The 11,408-nt window shown below is 48.5% G+C and overlaps 1 long non-coding RNA gene across 1 annotated transcript in view; it reads right to left on the bottom strand.

Moving 5' to 3' along the window:
* Positions 1-612: 612 nt before the first annotated feature.
* The window catches only part of LOC142053982 (uncharacterized), a 61,460-nt gene continuing 50,664 nt past the window's right edge, over positions 613-11,408 (bottom strand). Inside the window, exon 5 of the long non-coding RNA XR_012659407.1 lies at positions 613-735. This is a non-coding gene — a long non-coding RNA (uncharacterized LOC142053982). The remainder of the gene's footprint in view (positions 736-11,408) is intronic.

Genomic DNA, 11,408 nt, shown 5'->3' with positions numbered 1-11,408 from the left:
GTTCAACATTCACCCAACAAATCTTCTCTTCTCACCTTTTAAACACCTTTTCTGAAGCAGATTCTCCCCTTCATTTCTCACTGGCCAAAGCTGGCTAACATCATTGAAGATACTGCTGGAAAAAGAACAAAGCCATTCTCACTGGCCCTAGTTTTCTACAGAAAATGCACCCAAGGCAGGTGATTATGATTTCTCCCCCAGAGCTTCATAGCTTTGAAACCGTGCAATGTCTGTAAATTATGTTCAAAGGTATACAACTGGAAGGTGTCATAAAATGGTGAGGAAGTGTTTAACTGAGGAATGCAGCTGTTTGGAGTACCATAACTTTAAGCCAAAGGGATCCCAGAGAGGAAAACTCAGTCATTCTCTCTGTTAAAATCACTTTCTTCCTCATCTCTTTGTGATGCAGCATTTTTCCCAACAATTAATTCCTAGAGCTTCACCCCTAATGCAATCTTTTTAACATGACTTGGCATTCACTCAACCACATCAATTAATCCAGCTCGGTGACTTGTGAAGTTAGGGAACAAGCCATCAGGTAAATTGTAACTGTGAGAGGTGAAAGGGAAATCCACCAAATTAAAAAGAAAAGAAAAACCAAATCACCTTTCCATTTAATATATAAATTAAAATTATTATAACAGAACTGGAAGTCCATTTCCTGATTGCAAAGTCTTTGGCTTCAGTCCAATGTTTGGGCACTTGTTTTATGAACAATCATCTTTCCTGGAACTCCTGAGAGAACAAAGAGAAGCAGTTAGAATAGACTTCTTTACCATACTCCTTTTTTTGTTGAAATACAACCATGGTCATTATTGCTGAGGTATGGTGCAGCACAAGAAAAGATAAAGTGTTGTCCATTGATTTTTTAATTATCATTATTCTTTATTTCATTTCAGTTATTGTATCTTCACTGTAGTTACTGGTAAATGGAGAAAATTAACAGTTCTGCTGTTGTCCTGGATCAGGGATCTTCCTCAGTTAGCGAAGGAACACAATATTCATAGAATCAAAGAATGCTTTGGGTTGGAAGGGATCTTTAGAGGTCATCTAGTCCAACTCCACTGCGGTGAGCAGGAACATCTCCAACTAGATCAGGTTGCTCAGAGCCCTGTCCAGCCTGACCTTGAATGTTGAATGTCCACTGAAAGGCCATCCTGAACTGAAGCATGGGTACGGCTGTTACTGAAATGAAGAGCTGGACTCTGTTGCCAGAAAATAGGTGTGTAAGTGTATGGGAGAGTCATTGCTCACACCCTAGTAGCACTGACAGTTTCCAACAAGGATCATGGCACCATTATCCTAAATGCAGGATGAACAGATAATTCTTAATTCCCTACATACAAAAACCCAGGGTTAAGCTTGCCCTTGCTCTCTAACTTAGTCTCCTGTACTTGTGTCCTAAAGGACTCTTTTGCAGTCCCACATCTTTCTGCAAAACCCCTTGCCTCCACATGCTCCTGGATGTGCTGTGGATCTGCAGTCAAGCTTGTGTGTCCTTTAATGTGGAGAAGATTCATGCCAGAAGAAAAAAAATAAAACACAAAAACATGTCACCCTCTGGCACTTCCCTTTAGCTCTTGCTGAAGACCTCTCAGAGGCAAAGCATGAATTTTATAGACCCGTAGAAGAGGAGACTATAGATAACATCAGGCCACCCCTGCAAGCTGCAGACCAGGGGTTACTCCAGATACTTGAAAGCCTTCTAACATAATGTCAGCATCCCTCCAGGCTTGTCTCTGTTGTAGCAACCTGCCAGAGTTGCCTTCTAGAGAATTCTTCCCTCTCCTAAGATTCATCTATTCCCAACCCAGGGTTGTAAGGGCAGTATAAAAGCAATCTCAGCTAGATTTCAACTTTTATGCCTTTTATCTGGTCTATCAAGAGCAAGAGAGAAATTTCACCCCCAGTTTGGAAATTTCTAGGTCTCAGGCTACAGCTGATACAGTAAGAGGAATGGATGGTAGAACAGCAGTCAGTCCTTGTCCCCACCTGCACACCTAAATAGGAATCTGAAATTTCAACTGTGGGTTCAGTTTATTTCAGTGAGGTTGTCTGTACCACAGACAGATTTTTCTTTCTTTTCTGGAGTAGTGATGTCAGGGCAAGACAGACTTTGGCCAAAGGCTTTAGTCAGCATGAGTTGTGAAATTGTCTCTTTATGCAGTAAGCATGACACATGTAATGGTTTTAGCTGGGCTAGAGTTAATTTTCTTCACTCTAGCTGGTATAGTGCTGTGCTTTGAAATTAGCATGGGAAAAAAAAAACCTGTTGAGACAACACACAGATGTTTGGGCTGTTGCTGAGTAGCGCTTATACTAGTCAAGGACATGTCTAGCCTCCCATGCTCTGCTGGGTGCACAAGAAGCTGGGAGGGGAGGAGGCACAGCCAAGAGAGCAGATTCAAACTGACCAAAGGGTTATTCCATATCATGTAACGTCATGCCCAGTATGTTACCTGGGAGGGGCTGGCCAGGGGAGGGGGGCAATCGTGGCTCGGGGACGGGCAGCGTCAGTCGGCGGGTGGTGAGCGGTTGTATCATTTGTGTTTCCGTGGGTTTTTTTTCCCGTTTTCCCTTTCCCTTCCTTTTCCCTTTTATTATATTAACATTATTGTCATTATTATCATAATCATTTATCATTATCATTTTATTGTAATCATTAAACTGTGCTTATCTCAACTCACAGGTTCTTTTGCTCGTCCGATTCTCTTCCCCATCCCACAGGGGTGGGGGTGTAAGCGAGCGGCTGCGTGGTGTTCAGTTGCCAGCTGAGGCTGAACCATGACAACACAACAGAACCACAACCACTCTAAAAACCAGACGGTTCAACCCACTTATTATCTTAGCGGTAAAGTGTAAGAAAGTGCAAAGGACTACTAAAGTCTACATACTCTTTGAGTCTTACTGGTGCTGTTCAGGCAAAGAGCAAGCATCATTTCTGTGTGAAGGGGTTTCCATGCACTCAAAACACAGCAAGTCAGAAAGACCTGGGCAAACCTCACTTGTGCAGTTGAATACTCTCTTACGGTGCACAGGTCCTGAACTAACTGTCTGAACCCAGGTGCATTGCATGCTAACGCAACAGGGAAAGTAATTTTATGATCCCTACTGGGTAAATAAGGAAACAACTGTTTGTAAAAACAGATGGGTTTCTCTCTCTACCCTCCACCTGTGCTTGAGTTTTCATCTCATCAGTTAGGTAGAGTTAAAAAACTATATTTCTAACGTATTTTGCCCATATTTTGTTTCACTTATATTTTCTTTTGGAGTCTGCATAAAACTGAGAAAACTAATTTTTAAAATAATGTATACTCTGCCCACACATGCATAAAAAATATACCAGGTAAAGTGAGCGAATGCAACTTATTTTATTTCAAAAACATGTCCAAGATGTATTAAAGCCTAAACATTTTTATTTGTTTATTAGCAAAAATCTGATACAGTCTTTGATTTATTGAAATTAGGTTTTGTGTTTTGGAATAGGGCACAAAGAAAGGCTCCTCCTCACAGTTCAGAAAAGCATAATAGTTCTCAGGTATAGTGGTGACATGCCAGAGGGCATATTCCCCATCAGGTGTGGGAGCAGCTGTCCCTCCCATGGTGGAGGTGTCAACCCAGAGAGAGCTTCAGGTGGTGGACACAGCCCTGGAAGTCCTCGGCTGCAGGGAGTGCCTGTCAACTCTCCCTGAGCTTGGGGGAGATGGTCTTCTTTCCTGGTGTGCTGTAGTTGCAGAGCTGTGCCACCAAGTGGAGGAGTTATGGGAAGGAGTCAGCATCAAAGATGATGAGAGAGGTAGACAGGATCTTCTCAGAGACCTTGGGGCTTCAAGAGCCCCAGACCACAACTACAGTGGAGACACAGGTAGAGGCTGTCCCTAGCAGGACAGTGTACTGGTTTTGGCTGGGATAGAGTTAATTTTCTTGATAGTAGCTAGTACGGGGTTGTGTTTTAGATTTGTGCTGGAAACAGTGTTGGTAACACAGGTATGTTTTAGTTACTGCTGAGCAGGGCTTACACAGAGTCAAGGCCTTTTCTGCCTCTCACCCCACCCCACCAGCGAGTGGGCTGGGGGTGCACGAGGAGTTGGGAGGGGACACGGCTGGGACAGCTGACCCCAACTGGCCCAAGGGATATTCCACACCATATGACGTCATGCTCAGCATATAAACCTGGAGGAATGGGGGACATTTGGAGTGATGGCGTTTGTGTTCCTGTGCTGGTTTTTGGCTGAGAAGGGGTTAATTCTCCTCACTGTGGGGGTCAGCTACCTTTCCAGCTTCCCGCGCTCTGCCGCGTGGCGTGGCAGGGGGGGCTGGGAGGGGCAGGGCCATGGTGGGGGCGGCTGACCCCGACTGGCCAATGGCAGGTTCATTCCATACCATGTGACACCATGACCAGTATATTGAGGGGGGGCAGTGGCAGCGCGGGGGCGGCGCGGCGTCGGGTCGGCGGGCGGCTGCGGCGCGTGCGGTTTGTTCCGGCGGTTCGTTCCCCCTCTCCCCTCCCCTCCCTTCCCCCCTCCCCCGGGGCTTTGCGCCTCTCGTTGTTCTCCTTCACATTGCATTTCTACTGTTGTTTCTTTTAATTTTCATTATTAAACTGTTCTTATCCCAACCCACGAGCGTTACCCTTCTGATTCTCTCCCCCATCTACCGGTGGGGGAGTGAGCGAGCGACTGTGTGGGGCTGAGCTGCCGCTAAACCACGACAGTCTTTTTGGCGCCCAACGTGGGGCACGAGGGTTGGAGATAACAACAGCTGCTGGTCACAGCACCATGTTGTCCTTTTTGCAGTGGGTGTTAAAAATCGGTGTTGGTTGTTTGAGTCTGCTGTGTTCTGCTGTGATTAGTAATGTTTTGCCTACGAGATTTGTTATACAAACACTCGTTTTCAGCTTTACCTGGTATTTGGGGTTTTTGCTGAAACCGTTACTGTACTTCGGATACCACCTTGTTGAGGCAATTAGCAATTATACCTCCTCCTCTGAGAGATTTTATATGGAGGAAATACAGAATAATACCTTTGCAACTTTGTTCTATGATGTCTGTGCCTTTGTTACAACAACGTTTTTGTATCTTGAACATCCTTGGGTGGTTAAGGTGCAGTCATTGTTAGTTTTTGGGCATGTTGTTTTGGTTTTGACTAAGCAACTTAAGAATATCACCCAGAAATCTGCCCCGAGGCTTGATAGTTACGAGTGGCAGGGCATGTGGGATAGCATGGGCAAATACCTAGGGCAGTGGGCACCCCCAGTGTTTTGGAGTTTCACCCCCGAGCAAGTGCAGAATCCTAAAAAACTAGTAGAATATTTGGAGAAAGTATGTTGTTACGCTGGGAACTCCAGAGAGACACAGATAACTGCAACGTGCTGGGGTCTGGCCCATGCATACCGAGCCCTGCTCAACAGTATTCAGTGCCCCCAGGGGGAAGAGAATGTCTCTGGATTGAAATGCAAAGTGACTGGCACTGTAGACAATCCAGCCCTGACAACAGGCACTGCAGCCACTCAAACCCCCACAACAAGTACCGGAGCTAGCTCAGAAAATAAACCCGTACCAGTATCAGTTGCCCCCATACATAAGACGAAATATTGGAAGCGGACATCAACCCGTTTAGAACGGGATGATGAAGAACCAGGGCCATCGCGGGGAGAGGAGGGAGAAGTAATAAATGAAATAGAGACCACCCGATCCCTGTCCTTAAGCGAGTTGCGAGATATGCGAAAAGATTATAGCCGTCGTTCAGGTGAGCACATTGTCACCTGGCTGCTCCGATGCTGGGATAATGGGGCCAGTAGCCTGGAACTAGAGGGAAAAGAAGCCAAACAATTGGGATCCCTTTCTGGGGAAGGGGGCGTTGACAAAGCAATTGGAAAAAAACCACAAGCCCTCAGCCTCTGGAGGCGACTCCTGTCTGGAGTGAAGGAAAGGTATCCCTTTAAAGAAGATGTTACATATCGCCCAGGAAAATGGACAACTATGGAGAAAGGCATCCAGTATCTCAGGGAATTAGCTGTGTTTGAGGTGATTTATGGTGACCTGGATGATCAACGGTCATCCAAAGATCCAGATGAAGCCGAGTGCACACGACCCATGTGGCGGAAGTTTGTACGGAGCGCACCATCTTCGCATGCAAACTCATTGGCAGTGATGTCCTGGAAAGATGACGAGACACCAACGGTGGCAGAGGTGATAGATAGGCTCCGGGATTATGACACAAATATCTCTTCCTCGCTTGTCTCTGCTGTGGAGAAACTATCCCAAGAGGTCCAGCAACTCAAAGAAGATCTGTCCTACTCCCCACCTCGACAGAGCAGTGTCTCAGCTGTTAGGAATAAGCGTCCTTTGGCTCAAAGAAGGGGATACACACCACGGGCCACCCTATGGTTCTACCTGCGTGACCACGGAGAGGACATGATGAGGTGGGATGGCAAGCCTACTTCGACCCTACAGGCACGAGTACATGAACTGCAAGGAAGAACAGTCACTCAGGGAGGCTCTTCCAGGAAAGCTGCTGCTCCAGTTTCCAGCGAGCAAGTCCCCAGACAGAGGAGTAGAAGCGCAGATTTTATTTCTAAGTGTAATAGAGGGACTCCTGATTCACATTTACAGGAAGTGAGTTGTGACTGCCATGATCAGGACTAGAGGGGCCCTGCCTCCAGCCGGGTGGAGGAAAGGGATAACCGGGCTTACTGGACTGTGTGGATCCGATGGCCTGGCACGTCCGACCCACAGGAGTATAAAGCTTTAGTGGACACCGGCGCACAGTGCACCTTAATGCCATCAAACTATATAGGGGCAGAACCCATCAGCATTGCTGGAGTGACAGGGGGATCCCAAGAGCTAACTGTATTGGAGGCCGAAGTGAGCCTAACTGGCAATGAGTGGCAGAAGCACCCCATTGTGACTGGCCCAGAGGCTCCGTGCATCCTTGGTATAGACTACCTCAGGAGAGGGTATTTCAAGGACCCAAAAGGTTACAAGTGGGCTTTTGGTGTAGCTGCCTTGGAGACGGAGGAAACTGAACAGCTGTCTACCTTGCCCGGTCTCTCAAAGGACCCTTCTGTGGTGGGGTTGCTGAAGGTCAAAGAACAACAGGTGCCAATCGCCACCACAACAGTGCACCGGCGGCAATATCGCACCAACAGAGACTCTCTGATCCCCATCCATAAACTCATTCACCAACTGAGGAGCCAAGGAGTCATCAGTAAGACCCACTCACCCTTTAACAGTCCCATATGGCCAGTCCGGAAGTCTAATGGAGAGTGGAGACTAACAGTAGACTATCGTGGCCTGAATGAAGTCACTCCACCGTTGAGTGCTGCTGTGCCAGACATGCTAGAACTTCAATACGAACTGGAGTCAAAGGCGGCCAAGTGGTATGCCACAATTGATATTGCTAATGCATTCTTCTCAATCCCTCTGGCAGCAGAGTGCAGGCCACAGTTTGCTTTCACATGGAGGGGCGTCCAGTACACCTGGAATCGACTGCCCCAGGGGTGGAAACACAGTCCTACCATTTGCCATGGACTGATTCAGACTGTACTGGAACAGGGAGAAGCTCCAGAACACCTTCAATACATTGATGACATCATTGTGTGGGGCAGCACAGCAGAAGAAGTTTTTGAGAAAGGTGAGAAAATAGTCCAAATCCTTCTGAAAGCTGGTTTTGCCATAAAACAAAGTAAGGTGAAGGGACCTGCACGAGAAATCCAGTTCTTAGGAATTAAATGGCAAGACGGTCGTCGTCAGATTCCAATGGATGTGATCAACAAAATAGCAGCCATGTCTCCACCAACTAGCAAAAAGGAAACACAAGCTTTCTTGGGCGTTGTGGGTTTTTGGAGAATGCATATTCCAAATTACAGTCTGATCGTGAGCCCTCTCTATCAAGTGACCCGGAAAAAGAATGATTTCAAATGGGGCCCTGAGCAACGACAAGCCTTTGAACAGATTAAACGAGAAATAGTCCATGCAGTAGCTCTTGGGCCAGTCCGGGCAGGACAAGATGTAAAAAATGTGCTCTACACTGCAGCCGGGGAGAATGGCCCTACCTGGAGTCTCTGGCAGAAAGCACCTGGGGAGACCCGGGGTCGACCCCTAGGGTTTTGGAGTCGGGGATACAGAGGGTCTGAAGCCCGCTATACTCCAACTGAAAAAGAGATATTGGCAGCATATGAAGGGGTTCGAGCTGCTTCAGAAGTGGTTGGTACTGAAGCACAGTTGCTCCTGGCACCCCGACTGCCAGTGCTGGGCTGGATGTTCAAAGGAAACATCCCCTCTACACACCATGCAACTGATGCTACGTGGAGTAAATGGGTTGCACTGATCACCCAGCGGGCTCGAGTAGGAAACCCCAGTCGCCCAGGAATCTTGGAAGTGATTATGGACTGGCCAGAAGGCAAAGATTTTGGATTATCACCAGAGGAGGAGGTGACACGTGCTGAAGAAGCCCCACTGTATAACAAACTGCCAGAAGATGAGAAGCAATATGCCCTGTTCACTGATGGGTCCTGTCGCCTTGTGGGAAAGCACCGGAGATGGAAGGCTGCTGTATGGAGTCCTACACGACAAGTAGCAGAAACTGCTGAAGGAGAAGGTGAATCGAGCCAGTTTGCAGAGGTAAAGGCCATCCAGCTGGCCTTAGACATCGCTGAACGGGAAAAGTGGCCAGTGCTCTATCTCTATACTGACTCCTGGATGGTGGCAAATGCCCTGTGGGGCTGGCTGCAGCAATGGAAGCAAAGCAACTGGCAGCGCAGAGGCAAACCCATCTGGGCTGCCACATTGTGGCAAGATATTGCTGCCCGGGTAGAGAAACTGGTTGTAAAGGTACGGCATGTGGATGCTCACGTCCCCAAGAGTCGGGCCACTGAAGAACATCGAAACAACCAGCAGGTAGATCGGGCTGCCAAGATTGAAGTGGCTGAGGTGGATCTGGACTGGCAGCATAAGGGTGAACTATTTCTAGCTCGGTGGGCCCATGACACCTCAGGCCATCAAGGGAGAGATGCAACATACAGGTGGGCTCGTGATCGAGGGGTGGACTTGACCATGGATATTATTGCACAGGTTATCCACGAATGTGACACATGCGCTGCAATCAAGCAAGCGAAGCGGGTAAAGCCTCTGTGGTATGGGGGACGATGGCTGAAATATAAATATGGGGAGGCCTGGCAAATTGACTATATCACACTCCCACAGACCCGCCAAGGCAAGCGCCATGTGCTTACAATGGTAGAAACAACGACTGGCTGGCTGGAAACATATCCTGTCCCCCACGCCACTGCCCGGAACACTATCCTGGGTCTTGAGAAACAAGTCCTGTGGCGACATGGCACCCCAGAGAGGATTGAGTCAGACAATGGGACTCATTTCCAAAATAGCCTCATAGACACCTGGGCCAAAGAGCATGGCATTGAGTGGGTGTATCACATCCCCTATCACGCACCAGCCTCTGGGAAAATTGAAAGGTACAATGGACTGTTAAAAACCACACTGAGAGCAATGGGGGGTGGGACATTCAAGCACTGGGATACACATTTAGCAAAAGCCACGTGGTTAGTCAACACGAGGGGATCTGCCAACCGAGCTGGCCCTGCCCAGTCAGAAATCCTACATACTGTGGAAGGGGATAGAGTCCCTGTAGTGCACACAAAAAGTATGCTGGGCAAAACAGTCTGGGTTCTTCCTGCCTCTGGCAAAGGCAAACCCATTCGTGGGATTGTTTTTGCTCGAGGACCTGGGTGCACTTGGTGGGTGATGCGGGAGGATGGAGAAATCCGATGTGTGCCTCAAGGGGATTTGATTTTGGGTGAAAACAGTCAATGAACTGAATGGCACAATGTGAACTGCTATATAATACTGTGTGTCACCTCTGTGTTGTATCAATGATATCAGAGTACGAGCCTCCCAACCCATGGAAGATCAACTATGAAACAAGCCGTGCAGCAGTGATGGAACGATGACTGACTCGGTATGCAGCAACCCAACGCCACACACCATCTCTCCCACCCGGAAAGACTGATACAACAGATGGAGCCCAGAGTCATGGACTGCGTGAACTCAATGGACATTTTAATGGACATTTTACAGGGAAGATCCATGAACTAAGGGAATGATGTCTGTGTATTATGTTAAAGGATGGGAAGGGGAGGGGTGGTGGTTGGTACGGTTGTATTGCATCATATGGGACCTGGGCATGGTGTAAATGGTATGGAATAAGGGGTGGAGAATGTGCTGGTTTTTGGCTGAGAAGGGGTTAATTCTCCTCACTGTGGGGGTCAGCTACCTTTCCAGCTTCCCGCGCTCTGCCGCGTGGCGTGGCAGGGGGGGCTGGGAGGGGCAGGGCCATGGTGGGGGCGGCTGACCCCGACTGGCCAATGGCAGGTTCATTCCATACCATGTGACACCATGACCAGTATATTGAGGGGGGGCAGTGGCAGCGCGGGGGCGGCGCGGCGTCGGGTCGGCGGGCGGCGAGCGGCTGCGGCGCGTGCGGTTTGTTCCGGCGGTTCGTTCCCCCTCTCCCCTCCCCTCCCTTCCCCCCTCCCCCGGGGCTTTGCGCCTCTCGTTGTTCTCCTTCACATTGCATTTCTACTGTTGTTTCTTTTAATTTTCATTATTAAACTGTTCTTATCCCAACCCACGAGCGTTACCCTTCTGATTCTCTCCCCCATCTACCGGTGGGGGAGTGAGCGAGCGACTGTGTGGGGCTGAGCTGCCGCTAAACCACGACAGTTCCCAAGTCATCATTACACAGGATGGAGCCCTGCTTTCCTGGAGATGGCTGAACACCTGCCTGCCGACGGGAAGTAGTGAATGAATTCCTTGTTTTGCTTTGCTTGTGCATGCGCTTTTGCTTTACCTACTAAACTGTCTTTATCTCAGCCCACAAGTTTTCTCACTTTTGCCCTTCCTGTTGTCTCCTCCATCCCGAGGAGGAGTGAGCAAGCAGCTGTGTGCTGCTTGGTTGCTGACTGGGGTTAAACCACCACAGTCCGTTTTGGTGCCCAGTGCAGGGCTTGAAGGGTTTGAGATAACGACAGATCTGATTGGAATGCACTAGGTTGAATTTATAGCTTTTATTGCTGTTTAGCTATTAACCAGCTGGCTTCTGTGCTTGCCATGGGTCTTGCTTGCCTTACCATATATTAAAGTCTAGTGCTTGTTAGTGGCTGCTTTTTGCTTATGCTATTTGCTGTACTGCTGTACTGCTTATCATCTTACTCTGCTGTGCCTGGGAACGTTCTGATAACAGCAATGGCCAGGTGCCTGGGCTGGCAGATGGCCAGGGCATTGCTGCTGTTTCTGTGCTGCAGTACTGGACAAGCTGGGACTCCAGCGTGAATTCGAGTCAAAGAGAATGTGACCTGTGGATGAGTCCATGTGGGAGCAGGACACCCC

Source organism: Phalacrocorax aristotelis, chromosome 2 (assembly GCF_949628215.1).
Source record: "Phalacrocorax aristotelis chromosome 2, bGulAri2.1, whole genome shotgun sequence".
NCBI classification, from domain to species: domain Eukaryota; kingdom Metazoa; phylum Chordata; class Aves; order Suliformes; family Phalacrocoracidae; genus Phalacrocorax; species Phalacrocorax aristotelis.
Note: the sequence above shows the minus strand (reverse complement) of the source record. Positions and strands in the feature narration are given on the sequence as shown.